Raw genomic sequence first — 13,717 nt, forward strand, 5'->3', positions numbered from 1 at the left:
ATATTAAGAGAATTGGAGTTCTTAATAAATCTATTTTTTGCCTATCAAAAAAAAAAGAGAGAATTAGAGTCTTCCAAATAGTATAAGTTGGTAATAAGGCTAATTCCTCTGAAGGCTATAAGGCAGAAATCAAGTTAAAAGTTAAATGTTCAAATATTCCTGATTACAACAGAATACAACTAGTGGGAATATAACTAATCGGAAAATAATAAGAAGAACATGCCAAATAAAAATAAAATAGTATTTCTAGGCTGCATCTACAGATTCTTCTAATTTTATAGCCTCCAATAGCCAGAACTAAAAAAAGGCATGAGGGGAAAGAAGAGGGAGAAAGAAGGGTAGCCTTTTGCCTCAGAGAATCTCAAATTGTTAATGAGGTGCCTGGAGGATGTTTGCAGAAAGAAAACAAGCCACTGCATAAAGATGAAATAATACAGTTATGACTATCACACTTCTAGAATATTTCTGTCACCACAAGCTATGATGTAATAGTTTTAGGTAAGATACCTCAGAGCAGTCAGGTCTCAACTGTTAAGTCTCCAGGAGGATTTCTTTGCACAGGACTGAACTGTAATTAAGTATTTGTCCTTCATTCTTTAGATTATAAACTCCTTGAGTGCAAGGGCTGTGTCTTATTAATCAACTGTAATCCCACAACTAGCACTTTCTTGGAGACATTTCATTTATAAAATTTATGCAAATTGGCACCCTACTATGGCCTGACAATCCTACTATTTCTCTGGCAGACACACCAGCCATTAGCGAAGACAACTACTTCACACCTGCTCCTCTCTCTTTAAATCCCCTATACCTCCTCCAATAGCCTAACTTGCAGCTGATGATGTTGTACTTCAGTGGGAAAACAGAAGCCATCGGAGGTGTCTTATCTTCCTGGAAGCACACATCTTACCTATAAACTGGCCTTGACTCTACCACAGGAGAAGAAAGAGCTCATCTTCTAGCAAAGGACAGTCTTTCTACTTATGATATGAATTCCATCCTTTTGTCCCTCCTCAAGGACTTCATCACTTTTCTTATCTAACACTGCTCTCTTCCTATCCACTTTCATTCCTTTAAAAATTTTCATTGTTGGGAGTTCCCTTGTGGCTCAGAAGGTTAAGGATTTGGTACTGTCACTGCTGCAGCTTGAGTTACTGCTGTGGTACAGGTTCGATCCCCTGGCCCAGGGGCTTCCACATGCCATGAGGGCAAAAAAGAAAAAAAAAATTTTTTTTTTTTTTGTCTTTTGTCTTTTGTTGTTGTTGTTGCTATTTCTTGGGCCGCTCCCGCGGCATATGGAGGTTCCCAGGCTAGGGGTCCAATCGGAGCTGTAGCCACCAGCCTACGCCAGAGCCACAGCAACGCGGGATCCGAGCCGTGTCTGCAACCTACACCACAGCTCACGGCAACGCCGGATCGCCAACCCACTGAGCAAGGGCAGGGACCGAACCCGCAACCTCATGGTTCCTAGTCGGATTCGTTAACCACTGCGCCACGACGGGAACTCCCCAGAAAAAAAATTTTTTTAATTATTATCTTGGGATTAAAAAAAAAACTGTCTTCTTCTCTATTCTCTTGTATAGTCAGTTCTTTACATAGTTATGCTGTTTTCACTTCCTTACCTCTGAATATATCCTTAATCTAACTCTCACTTCATCTCATCACTTAAGGACTCTTGTCAAGGATACCAATGACATTCATGCTGATATATCCAGTGGATACATACCTTTGTCTTGCCCGACACCTTTCAGCAATATTCAAATCAACTACTCTCTCCCTCTCAAAACCATCTCTCTTGACTTTCCACCTACTTTGTTGGTTGCTCTATTGCAGTTTCCTTTGCAGGCTTATCCTTCTCTAATGGAATCTCTAATTCAATCCTGGGCCCTCTTCTCCCTCTATACTCTCTTCCTAGATGAAAATCTCAGAAACATTTCAAACTTAGATGTTGCCAAAAAGAATTCTTAACATTCATATCAAATACATTATCCCGCCCTATCCCAAATCTTTCTCATCTCAGTAAATGTTATTACCACTATGTACCTAGTTACTCAAGCCAGAAATCTGAACATTTCCAATTCCCACTGAATCTATTTGCAAAATGTATTTAGAAGCCATTCATCACTCCATTGCCATCATCATATTGCCTGGACTACTGAAAATGCCTTCTAACTGGTCTCTCTGCTTCTACCTTGTCTCCTTCTAATCTATTGCCTAGACAGCAACTGAAGCCATCCTACAAACTAAATCATTCATGTCATTCAGTTGCTTAAATCCCTTAATTGGACCTCAGAATAAAACTGAAATTCCTTACTGTACTCACAGTCCTTATGTGACATGGTCCCTTCCAGTCTCTCCAACCTCATTTTCATCACAAAGCCCCCCTAGTCCAATTCACCAAGTCTTCTCCCACAGTGGTTTTCTAACAATACCTCAAATAAAGCTCTCCTGCCTTACTGCAAAGTTCTCTGCCTTGAATTCCTGCCATCACTTCCCAATGTCAGTCAGAAGTCACCTCTCAGGAAAGTGTTCTTGATTATCCTACCTGAAGTAGCCTCAATATTAATACCTCTAAGTCCATTGTCTTATGAATTCATCGCTCTCTTTTTTTTGTTTTGTCTTCTGGTCAGCACCATCAACTAAAATATAAGCTGCAAGAGCATGGAGGTTGTGCCTGTCTTACTTATAAGTGGAAACCCTGCTCCTGGCATATAATCATAATATTCATTAAATAGTTCCTGGAAAAAAAAATTTGCTGAGTATATGAAAAAATAAATCACAAGATATACAAACTTTTCACAATCTACTATCAGACTAATGGAGAAAGTTCTGAAACATATTTTTATAGAGTTTAGTTATATGGATGGAATTCACTATTGAAATTTTCCTAACCATAACAAAAAAAAAAGCATACCTCCTTGTTTTGTTTTGCAATAATATTTTTTTAAGTTTTTGTTAACCTTTCTAAATTCAAAAACTTTATCTTGGAGTTCCCGTCATGGCTCAGCAGAAACAATCCATCTAGTATCCACGAGGATGTGGGTTCAATCCCTGGCCTTGCTCAGTGGGTTAAGGATGCAGCAATGCTATGAATGTTGGTGCAGCTTCGATCTGGCAGCTTCGATCTGGCATTGCTGTGGCTGTGGTGTAGGGTGGCAGCTGCAACTCAGATTTGACCCCTATCCTGGGAACTCCCACGTGCCGCAGGTGTGGCCATTGAAAAGAAAAAAAGAAAAAGAAAAAGAAAGGGCCTTTATGACAAACCCATAGTCAACATCATACTTAGTGGTAAAAAGCTAAAAGCCTTCCCACTAACCCTGGGAATAAGACAAGGATGCCCACTCTCACCACTTCTATTTAACACAGGATTGGAAATTCTAGTCACAGCAATCATACAAAAAGGAAAAAAAAAAAAAAGAAAGAAATAAAAGGTATCCAAATCGGAAGGGAGGATATAAAACTGTCACTCTTTGCAGGTGACATGATACTTTATTTAAAGAACCTTAAAGTTTCCACCCCAAAACTTATTTAAGCAACAAGTTCAACAAGGGTGCCGACCACAAGATTAAAGATATACAAAAATCTGTTGCATTTCTATAAACTAATGCTGAAAAATGAGAAAGTAAGAAAACAACCCCATTCAAAATCACATCAAAAATAAAATTCTTAGGAATAAACTGAACCAAAGAAGTGTAAAATTGTATACTCTGAGAACTATTAAAAAAAAAAAAAACTGATAAAGGAATCTGAAGAAGGTACAAAGGAATGTAAAGATATCTCATGTTCTGTGGTTGGAAAAAGTAATACTGTTAAAATGACCATACTACTCAAAGCAATCTACAGTTTTAATGCAATCTCTTATCAAAATACCCAGGACATCTTTCACAGAACCAGGATAAATAATCCTAAAATTGATATAGAGTCACAAAAGGTCCTGAAATGACATAGCAATCTTGAGAAAAAAAGAACAAAGCTGGAGATACAACCCTCCCAAACTTGGAGTTCCTGTCATAGTTCAGTGGAAACGAATCTGACTAGAATCCATGAGGATGCATGTTCGATCCCTGGCCTTGTTCAGTGGGTTAAGGATCCAGCACTGGTGTGAGCTGTGCAGGTTACACACTACCAGAATGTGCAGGTTGCAACACAGCTTGGATCTGGCATTGCTGTGGCTATGGTGTAGGCCGGCAGCTGCAGCTTTGATTGGACCCCTAGCCTGAGAACTTCCATATGCCACAGATACAGCCCTAAAAAGACAAACAAAAACAAAAACATACAAACAAAAAAACCCTCCCAAACTTCAGTAAGGAAGTTACTGAAGCTGTAGTAATCAAACAGCATGATTCTGGCACAAAAACCGACTCTCAGATTAGTGGAACAGAACAGAGCCCAGAAATAAACCCACACACCTATGGTCATTTAATCTATGACAAAGGAGGCAAGAATATACAAGAGAAAAGACAGTCTCTTCAACAAGTGGTGCTGACAAAACTGGACAGCCACGTGTAAAACAATGAGACTAGAACATTCCCTCATACTATATACATGACTAATATCTAAATGGTTTAAAGACTTAAATGTAAGAATGGAAACCATAAAAATCCTAGAAGAAAACATAGATGAAACACTCTTTGCCATTTAATCATAGCAATATTTTCTTTGTTCAGTTTCTTAAGGCAAAAGAAATAAAAGCAAAAATAAACAAATAAGACCTAATTAAACTTAAAAACTTTTGCACAGCAAAGGAAACCACTGACAAAATGAAAAGACAACCTACCAAATGGGAGAAAATATTTGTGAACAATGTGACCGACAGGGAATTAATATCCAAAATATACAAATAGCTCATACACCTCAATATCAAAAAACCCAAATAATCCAATCAAAATGGGCAGAAGACCAGAATAGACATTTTTAGAAAGCAGACATAAGACAGCTAAGAGGTATATAAAAAGATGCTCGGTGTTAATTATTAGAGAAATGCAGATCAAAATGAGATATCGCCTCACACCTCTCAGAACAGCTGTCATCAAAAAAATCTACAAAAAACAAATGTTGGAGAGAATGTGGAGAAAAGGGAACCTCGCACACTACTGGGGGAAATATTGGTGCAGCTACTATGAAAAACAGTATGGGGGTTCCTCAAAAAACTAAAATAGAACTATACTAATATATATACATATTATATAAATATACATAGTGTATATACATTATATTATATAAACTTAGTATATAAATATGCTACATAGAACTAAAAATGGAACTATACAATCCAACAGTTCCACTCATGGGTATACATCTGAAAAAAAGAAAAAACACTAAATCAAAAAGATACATGCACTATAACTCTTCCAGACTTCAGGCAATATTACAAAGCCACAGTAATCAGGACAGTGTGGTAATGGTACCAAAACAGACATACAGACCAATGGAATAGAATAGAGAACTCAGAAATAAACCCAGACATGTACAGTCAATTAATTTTTGACAAAGGAGGCAAGAATATAAAATGGGAAAAAGACAGTCTTTTCAGCAAATGGTGCTGGGAAACTGGACAGCCACATGCAAATCAATGAAACTGGAACACACCCTCACACCATGCATCAAAATGGCTTAAAGACCTAAACATCAGACGAGACACCATCAAACACCTAGAAGAGAACATAGGCAAAACGTTCTCTGATATCAACCTTATAAATGTTTTCTCAGGTCAGTCTCCCAAAGCAACAGAAATAAAAACAAAAATAAATCAATGGGACCTAATCAAACTGACAAGCTTTTACACAGCAAAGGAAACCATTAAAAAAAAAAAAAAAAAAAAAAAGACAACTTACAGAATGGGAGAAAATAGTTTCAAACAATGCAGCTGACAAGGGCTTAATCTCTAAAACATGCAAACAATTTATACAACTCATCAGCAAAAAAAGCCAACAATCCAGTTGAAAAATGGGCAAAAGACCTGAACAGATATTTCTCCAAAGAAGATATACAGAGGGTCAACAAGCTCATGAAAAAATGTTCAACATCAATGATTATCAGAGAAATTAAAAAATTTCTATGAGGTACCACTTCACACCAGTCAGAATGGCCATCATTTATAAGTCCACAAATAACAAATGCTGGAGAGAGTGTGGAGAAAAGGGAACCTTCCTGCACTGTTGGTGGGAATGTAAATTGGTACGACCACTATGGAAAACAGTATGGAGGTACCTTAGGAAACTACACATAGAACTATCATAGGACCTAGCAATCCCACTTTTGGGCATATATCCAGACAAAACTTTCCTTGAAAAAGATAAAGGCACCCACATGTTCACTGCAGCACTATTCACAATAGCCAAGACATGGAAACAACCTAAATGTCCATTGACAGATGATTAGATTAAGATGTGGTATATATACACTATTCAGCTATAAAAAAGAACAAAATAATGCCATTTGCAGCAATATGGATGGAACTAGACACTCTCATACTAAGTGAAGTAAATCAGAAAGACAAATACCATATGATATCACTCATATCTGGAATCTAATATATGGCACAAGTGAACCTTTCCATAGAAAAGAAACTCATGGACTTGGAGAACAGACTTGTGGAGTGGATAAGCAATGAGATCCTGATGTAGAGCACTGGGAACTATATCTAGTCACTTACGATGGAGTATGGTAATGTGAGAAAAAATAATGTATACATGTATATGTGCTGTAAAGTAGAAAAATTGACTAAACACTGTAAACCAGCTATCATGGAAAAAATAAAAATCATTATTTTGAAAGTAAAGAAAGAAAGAAAAGAAACAGATACATGCACTATAATATTCATAGCAGCACTGTTCACAATAGTCAAGACATGGAAGCAACCTAAATGTCCATCAACAGATGTTTAGATAAAGAGGATATATATCTTACACACACACACACAGGAATATTACTCAGCCATAAAAAAGAACGAAATACTGCCATTTGTAGAAATGTTTATGGACCTGGAGAATATTATGCATAGTAAAATAAGTCAGATAGATAAAGATAAATACTGTACAATATCATGTATATGTGGAATCTAAAAAATAATAAAAATTAATGTATACAAAAAACAGAAACAGACTCACAGATACAGAAAACAAACTTGTGGTCACCAAAGGGGAAAAGGAAGAGGGGAGGGACAAATTAGGTGTCAGGATTAAAAATGACAAACTACTATGTATAAAATAGATAAGCAACAAGGATATACTATATAGCAGAAAGAATTAGAGCCATAATATAATAGAGTATAATTTAAAAAAAATATTGAATCACTATACAGTATACCTGAAACTAACATAATACTGTAAATCAAATATACTTCAACCGAAAAACAAAATACGTGTTTCCTTAACCCCTCAGTTATACTGCCTACATCTCAGACGCTGAAAAGGATAAAAAGTGATGCAGCAGAGAATTCTGTGACTCACAGAATGGCAGACTCTACCCCCAAGAAACTGGCTGCAACTATTAATAAGAAATGATCACATAATGAACACTACCTTCCTCTTGATCTATAGCTATTAATAATTAATCTTACTGTTTTTTTATACCTGAAAACATTTCAAATACTATTGGGTATCAGTTATTCAATGTTATTATGAGACCAATCACATAGAGTTTAAAGACCAGTGAAATATCTTAGCTGGTAATTTATAATGCATTGGCTAAAGAAGTATATACAATACCTGAGAGACTAACAAAATCTTGGATAGCTGACCTTGCTTGGTGCCTACTGGATGAAAAGTCAATGGCACTGCTATATTCTAATCACATAATAATTCATCAAATTAAAGATTTAGCTGCAAAAAATGGTAGAGAGGGTGTGGAGAAAAGGAAACCCTCTTACACTGTTGGTGGGAATGTAAACTTGTGCAGCCACCAAGGAAAATAGTATGGAGTTCCCTCAAAAAACTGAAAATAGAGTTGCCACATGATCCAGCAATCCTACTCCCAGGCATATATCCAGACAAGACTATAATTTGAAAAGATTCATGCACCCCTATATTCACAGCAGCACTGTTTACAATAACCAAGATGTGGAAACAACATAAATGTCCACAGACAGAGATGCAGATAAAGAAGATGTGGTAAACACACACAAACACACAATGAATATCACTCAGTGATTAAAAATGAAATACTGCCATTTGCACCAATAGGGATGGACCGAGACATTACGATACTAAGTGAATTCAGAAATAAACAGACAAATGCCATATGATACCATGTATATGTGAAATCTAAGATACGATACAAATCAATATATCTTTGAAACAAAAGATTCGTAGAAATAGAAAACAGATCTGTGGTTACGGGGCGGGGAGGTAGGGAGGATTGGGAGTTTGGGATTAGCAAAGGCAAACTATTATATACAGGATGGATAAAACAACAAGGTCCTAATGTATAACATGGGGAACTATAGTTATTATCCTGTGATAAACCATAATGGAAAAGAATATGAAAAAATAATATATATATGTATAACTGAATCACTTTGCTCTACAGCAGAAATTAACATGTTGTAAATCTATTATACTTCAAGAAAATTTTTAAAAATATGAGGACTGGGTTCATATTTCTACTATAGAATTGTGCTTTGGTTTTGCAAATGAACAAATCTACAGTCTTAATGTTTTGTTTGTACTCATTCAGAATGAGCACCAAGTAATCAGAAACAAAGATCTTTTATGGGAATGCTTGGCAATAAACACAAGCAGTACTAAAATATTCAGTGTTGAATAATGGTTTTGAATATCATCATTTATCCTGGAACAACTGTGTTGCTATTTACGCTGATGGTGCAAAATCAATTCTGGTGCCTTAGCATGAAACAAAACAGTGGTGCCAAACTGTACAGAGCTCATTGTATTATTCATCATCTCATGTTCAGATACATGTGTGCATATACAAGGTTAGTGTAAGCATCTCCTTGATAAAGCAATAAAAATTATTCATTTTACTAAATCTTGACCCTTGAGTAGATTTCTGTTTAATATGCTGTGACAAAATAGAAAATACACATAAAACCAAAGTATAATGGTTGTCTAGAGAAAAATCACTTGCGTAATTGAGTTGTGAGCTGTACTAGCTGCTTTTTAATGTAACGCCAATTTTACTTAAAAGAATGTTAGATAGATAAATTATAGTTACTTGAATTTGGGTATTTGATAGCCAGGGAATTAAAGGAAACTGCCACTTCAAGGTAAAGATCTGAAAACATATATATATACATTTTTTTTTTCTTGTCTTTTTGCCATTTCTTGGACCGCTCCCGAGGCATACAGAGATTCCCAGGTCAGGGGTCCAATCAGAGCTGTAGCCACTGACCTACGCCAGAGCCACAGCAACATGGGATCCGAGCCGCGTCTGCAACCTGCACCACAGCTCACGGCAACGCCGGATCCTCAACCCACTGAGCAAGGCCAGGGATTGAACCACAATCTCATGGTTCCTAGCTGGATTCGTTAACCACTGCGCCATGACGGGAACTCCTGAAAATATTTTTGATAGTAATAAAAATTAGAACCTCCAAGCACACTAGAATTTTGAAAAACTTGTATCTGCTACCATGAACTTAACAGCTTCCTAATATTTAACGACTTTTCAGATAATATTTGTGGTGTTATTAAAGAATTTGATTTTTTAAAAATATTGTATAATAACGTGTCAACATTTGAAAGATCTGCATAACTCAGTGAACCAATTTTTTCCAAATGACCAATGTGTAATGTTACACAATCATGCATGGGTAAGAGATCTGTTCAAAGTGCAAGATAAACAACTGGATTTTAATGTTTCAGAGTGATAAAAGTTCTTAGACTTGGCTTCTATACTGCAACTATCCTTTAAGAAACTATCTCTTATTGAATTTTGGTGTAGCATCAAAGAAGAATACCCACAATTATCTGAAAATGCTTTAAAAACATTCCTTATTCAACTACATATCTGTGTGAGGTCAGATTTTCTTCATATATTTCAACCGAAAGGAAATGATTACTGCATAAGCACACATGAGAATCCAGCTGGCTTCTATTAAGCCAGATATTAAAAAGATTCATAAAAATATAAAACCATGCCACTCTTCTTACTAATGTTTCTTTGTATTTTGGAAAATATAAAAGAGTTATGAAACCAAAATGTTTGAGAACTAATGCTCTACATCAGTCTAAGGATCTCACTATTACTCAGTTGAGTCTGAGGTCTGATTTTTCAGGCAAAAGAGGAGCCTGCAAATAAGAGTCAAGCATATAAAAGATGAGTGGATAAATATCTGGTCAGATAAATGTCTGCCTGCAAAACTCTGAGTTGGATTTTTTTTTTTCATTCCAAAGCCAAGGAAAAATTATTTTTTAACTATATGTATCATTCTCTTTATACTGCTTGTACCTCCACCAGAACAAATTTCCAAAGTTACCAATTCAAAACAATTTAAGAGGAAGAATGCAACTAGTCCCTTTAAGGAACTTCAAAGTAAACATCTTGACACCCCCCTCCAAGGCAGACTCATGCTTAACAGAATAAAAGTTATTGAATTTCTAGTTAATAACAAATGGAATAAGAAAGAAAAAAGCTATAAAACTCAAAGGGAAAAACTGAAGCCTCTTTATGCTCTGTGATATATTTTAGTTTTAAGATTTATTTCTAGTCATATTATAACCAGATACAGATGACTTTAAATAAATTATTCAAACTACAGGTTATGGGAGATTTAACAATTTAAGCTGACAAGCCTTTCTTAAATACTTTACATATACAAAATAAACACTATGGGAGTTCCCGTTGTGGCGCAGTGGTTAACGAATCCCACTAGGAACCATGAGGTTGCGGGTTCGGTCCCTGCCCTTGCTCAGTGGGTTAACGATCCGGCGTTGCCGTGAGCTGTGGTGTAAGTTGCAGACGCGGCTCAGATCCCGCGTTGCTGTGGCTCTGGCGTAGGCCGGTGGCTACAGCTCCAATTCGACCCCTGGCCTGGGAACCTCCATATGCCGCGGGAGCGGCCCAAGAAATAGCAACAACAACAACAACAAAAGACAAAAAAAAAAATAAAATAAAAAATAAAAAAAATAAAATAAACACTATGCAAGTGATAAAATACTAACATCATCCCATCCTCCTAAGACATCATAGACATACGTTATAGATGGGTTTCTATACACATGGAGATTATTCATTCTGTGACTTAATTCTAGAGCTTAAAATGATGACACAGCCTGTTTAGAATCCTAATTGAAAAAAAAATAATTTTCTCTATCTATGTATTACAAGGCTCAGTGTTTTAACTCTGAAACACAAAAAATATCTTAATGGGTATATAGCTCCCTCATGCAAAATGGTCCCTATTCTTTTAAAAATGCATTCATTTATTACAATGCTATATTAGTTTTAAGTGTACAACACAGTGATTCAATATTTTTATAGATTATACTCCATTTAAAGCTATTAGAAAATTATTGGTTATATTCCCCATGCTATATAAAATGCATTTAAATTCACTAATCTTCAAAGATTGATTTCTACATTTACCATGAGACACATATGGCCTTGATAAAAGTAGTTGAGAAGGTGGTCTATCACAAATTGTCACGTTTTGGTGACGGTACATAAGCTAATTTAGAATATGGTATTGAACTGACAGATTTGGTATCCAGCTTGTTCATTCATTCATTTACCCATTCAATATTTACTGAATACCTGCTATATACCTGGTACTATTCTGAATACTAGGGATAGTATGATGACTAAAATAGAAAAGGTTCTTGGAGTTTCCATTGCAGCTCAGTGGTAATGAACCTGACTAGAATCCATGAGGATGTGGGTTCGATCCCTGGCCTTGCTCAGTGAGTTAAGGATCCATCATTTCCATGAGCTGTGATGTTGCCGTGGCTGCGGCGTAGGCTGGAAGCTGCAGCTCCAATTCGATCCCTAACCTGGGCACTTCCATATGCCATGGTATAGCCCTAAAAAAAACCAAAAACAAACAAACAAACAAAGATAGAAGTGGTTCTTGCCCTGAGGATGCTTAAGGCCTGGCAAGGGAAACAGACAGTAAGCAAACAATTGCATAATTATTTAGTTAGAAATATACCATTCTCTCAGTCTCAGCTAATCATCTAACCTGCTGGCTTCCAGTGTAGTTCCTATTCTAGGCACTGGAAAACTCAAGGCCTACCTATGATAGGCTCTTTATGGATTAGCAACAATGCCTTGAAATAAATACCACATACCTATTATAACTGTAGAAATTTTCAAGAAAATCCTACTAAGTGTCAGTGCTCAGATTTGCTATGGTGTCAAAGTTAAACAAATCAGTGTTTATGGAGGAGGGGAGAGATGCACACAAGCATTTCAGACCTTACCCCGAGTCATATCATAAATCATCAGCTTTTCTTAACTATAACAATTGCTTCCTCCGTAATTAAGTTTTGTGACATCGTTAAAAAGCTTGCACCAAATTTTGCATAGACATAAAATGATTTAATAGTCTACATTGCTAGTTTTCTGACTTTATGAGGAAAAACTCCAAGACCATCTCCGCGTAAATTAAATTAGAAATACTTCTATCAGCTTTGTCAACATTTATCCTTATTAAAAACCAGCTTTTTTAAAAAATTGTAATCGTTATTTTCCCAAAACATTTTACTGTACAGCATGGTGACCCAGTTACACATACATGTATACATTCTTTTTTCTCACATTCTCATGCTCAGTCATAAGTGACTAAACATACTTCCCACTGCTACACAGCAGGATCTCATTGCTAATCCATTCCAAAGGCAATAGTTTGCATCTATTAACCCCAAGTTCCCAATCCATCCCACTCCCTCCCCCTCCCCCTAAAATCAGGTTCTTATTTAAGATTTAGAAGACTTTTGATGTCTCAAGGAATGCTTTAAATATTTTATTTTTTAGAAATCTGGTTTTAATTCTACATTCTTTTTTTTTTGGTAGTCCTACTGCAAATAAACAAACAAAAATTTTTCTTTAACTTTCTCCATGCTCTGCTTTAAATAGAAAAACATTAATATAGATGAGGAACACTGACTTATTTATTCTCCTTTAAAATATGTCAAAAATAATATATGAACTCCATTCTTAAATTCTTATGTACATAAATTAACCACAGTAGTCCCTCTTTACTTTATACTTTACCTATTTATATCTCTCCTATCCTTAAATACACACACACCCCCCTTAGTTCTCTTCCTTTTACCTATACCCAGGCTATCTCCACTTCCCGTCAACACCAAATGTACCAAACCTACCAGTTATTACCTTCACAATCTCTCTTAACAGCCTCTAAATTTGGGTTCTGTTCTGATCACTCTACTAAAACTATAATTGCAAGTTACCAATGATTTCCATGTTTATACAGGCCAAATGGACTTTCCTCATTTCTCATTCTCAATGAGCTCTGTAATACCCGATACTTGCTGACCACCTCCTTTTTAAATTCTTCTTCCTTGACTTATTTAAAAAAACAAACAAAATAAAACAAACAACAACCTAAGTCACTCTGCCTGTGACTTCTTATTTTTTATTAATTAAAAAAAAACTTTTTTTTTTTTTCTTGGCTTTTTGTCTTTTCTAGGGCCGCACTAGCGGCACATGGAGGTTCCCAGCCCAGGGGTCTAATCGGAGCTGTAGCCACCAGCCTACGCCACAGCCACTGCAATGCTGGATCTGAGCCGCGTCT

General features: G+C 36.2%; 1 protein-coding gene across 6 annotated transcripts in view; it reads right to left on the reverse strand.

The window, feature by feature from the left end:
- The window catches only part of ATF6 (activating transcription factor 6), a 214,878-nt gene that overhangs the window by 109,296 nt on the left and 91,865 nt on the right, over window positions 1-13,717 (reverse strand). The window lies entirely within an intron of this gene.

This window comes from Sus scrofa, chromosome 4 (genome assembly GCF_000003025.6).
Source record: "Sus scrofa isolate TJ Tabasco breed Duroc chromosome 4, Sscrofa11.1, whole genome shotgun sequence".
In the NCBI taxonomy this organism is placed as follows: domain Eukaryota; kingdom Metazoa; phylum Chordata; class Mammalia; order Artiodactyla; family Suidae; genus Sus; species Sus scrofa.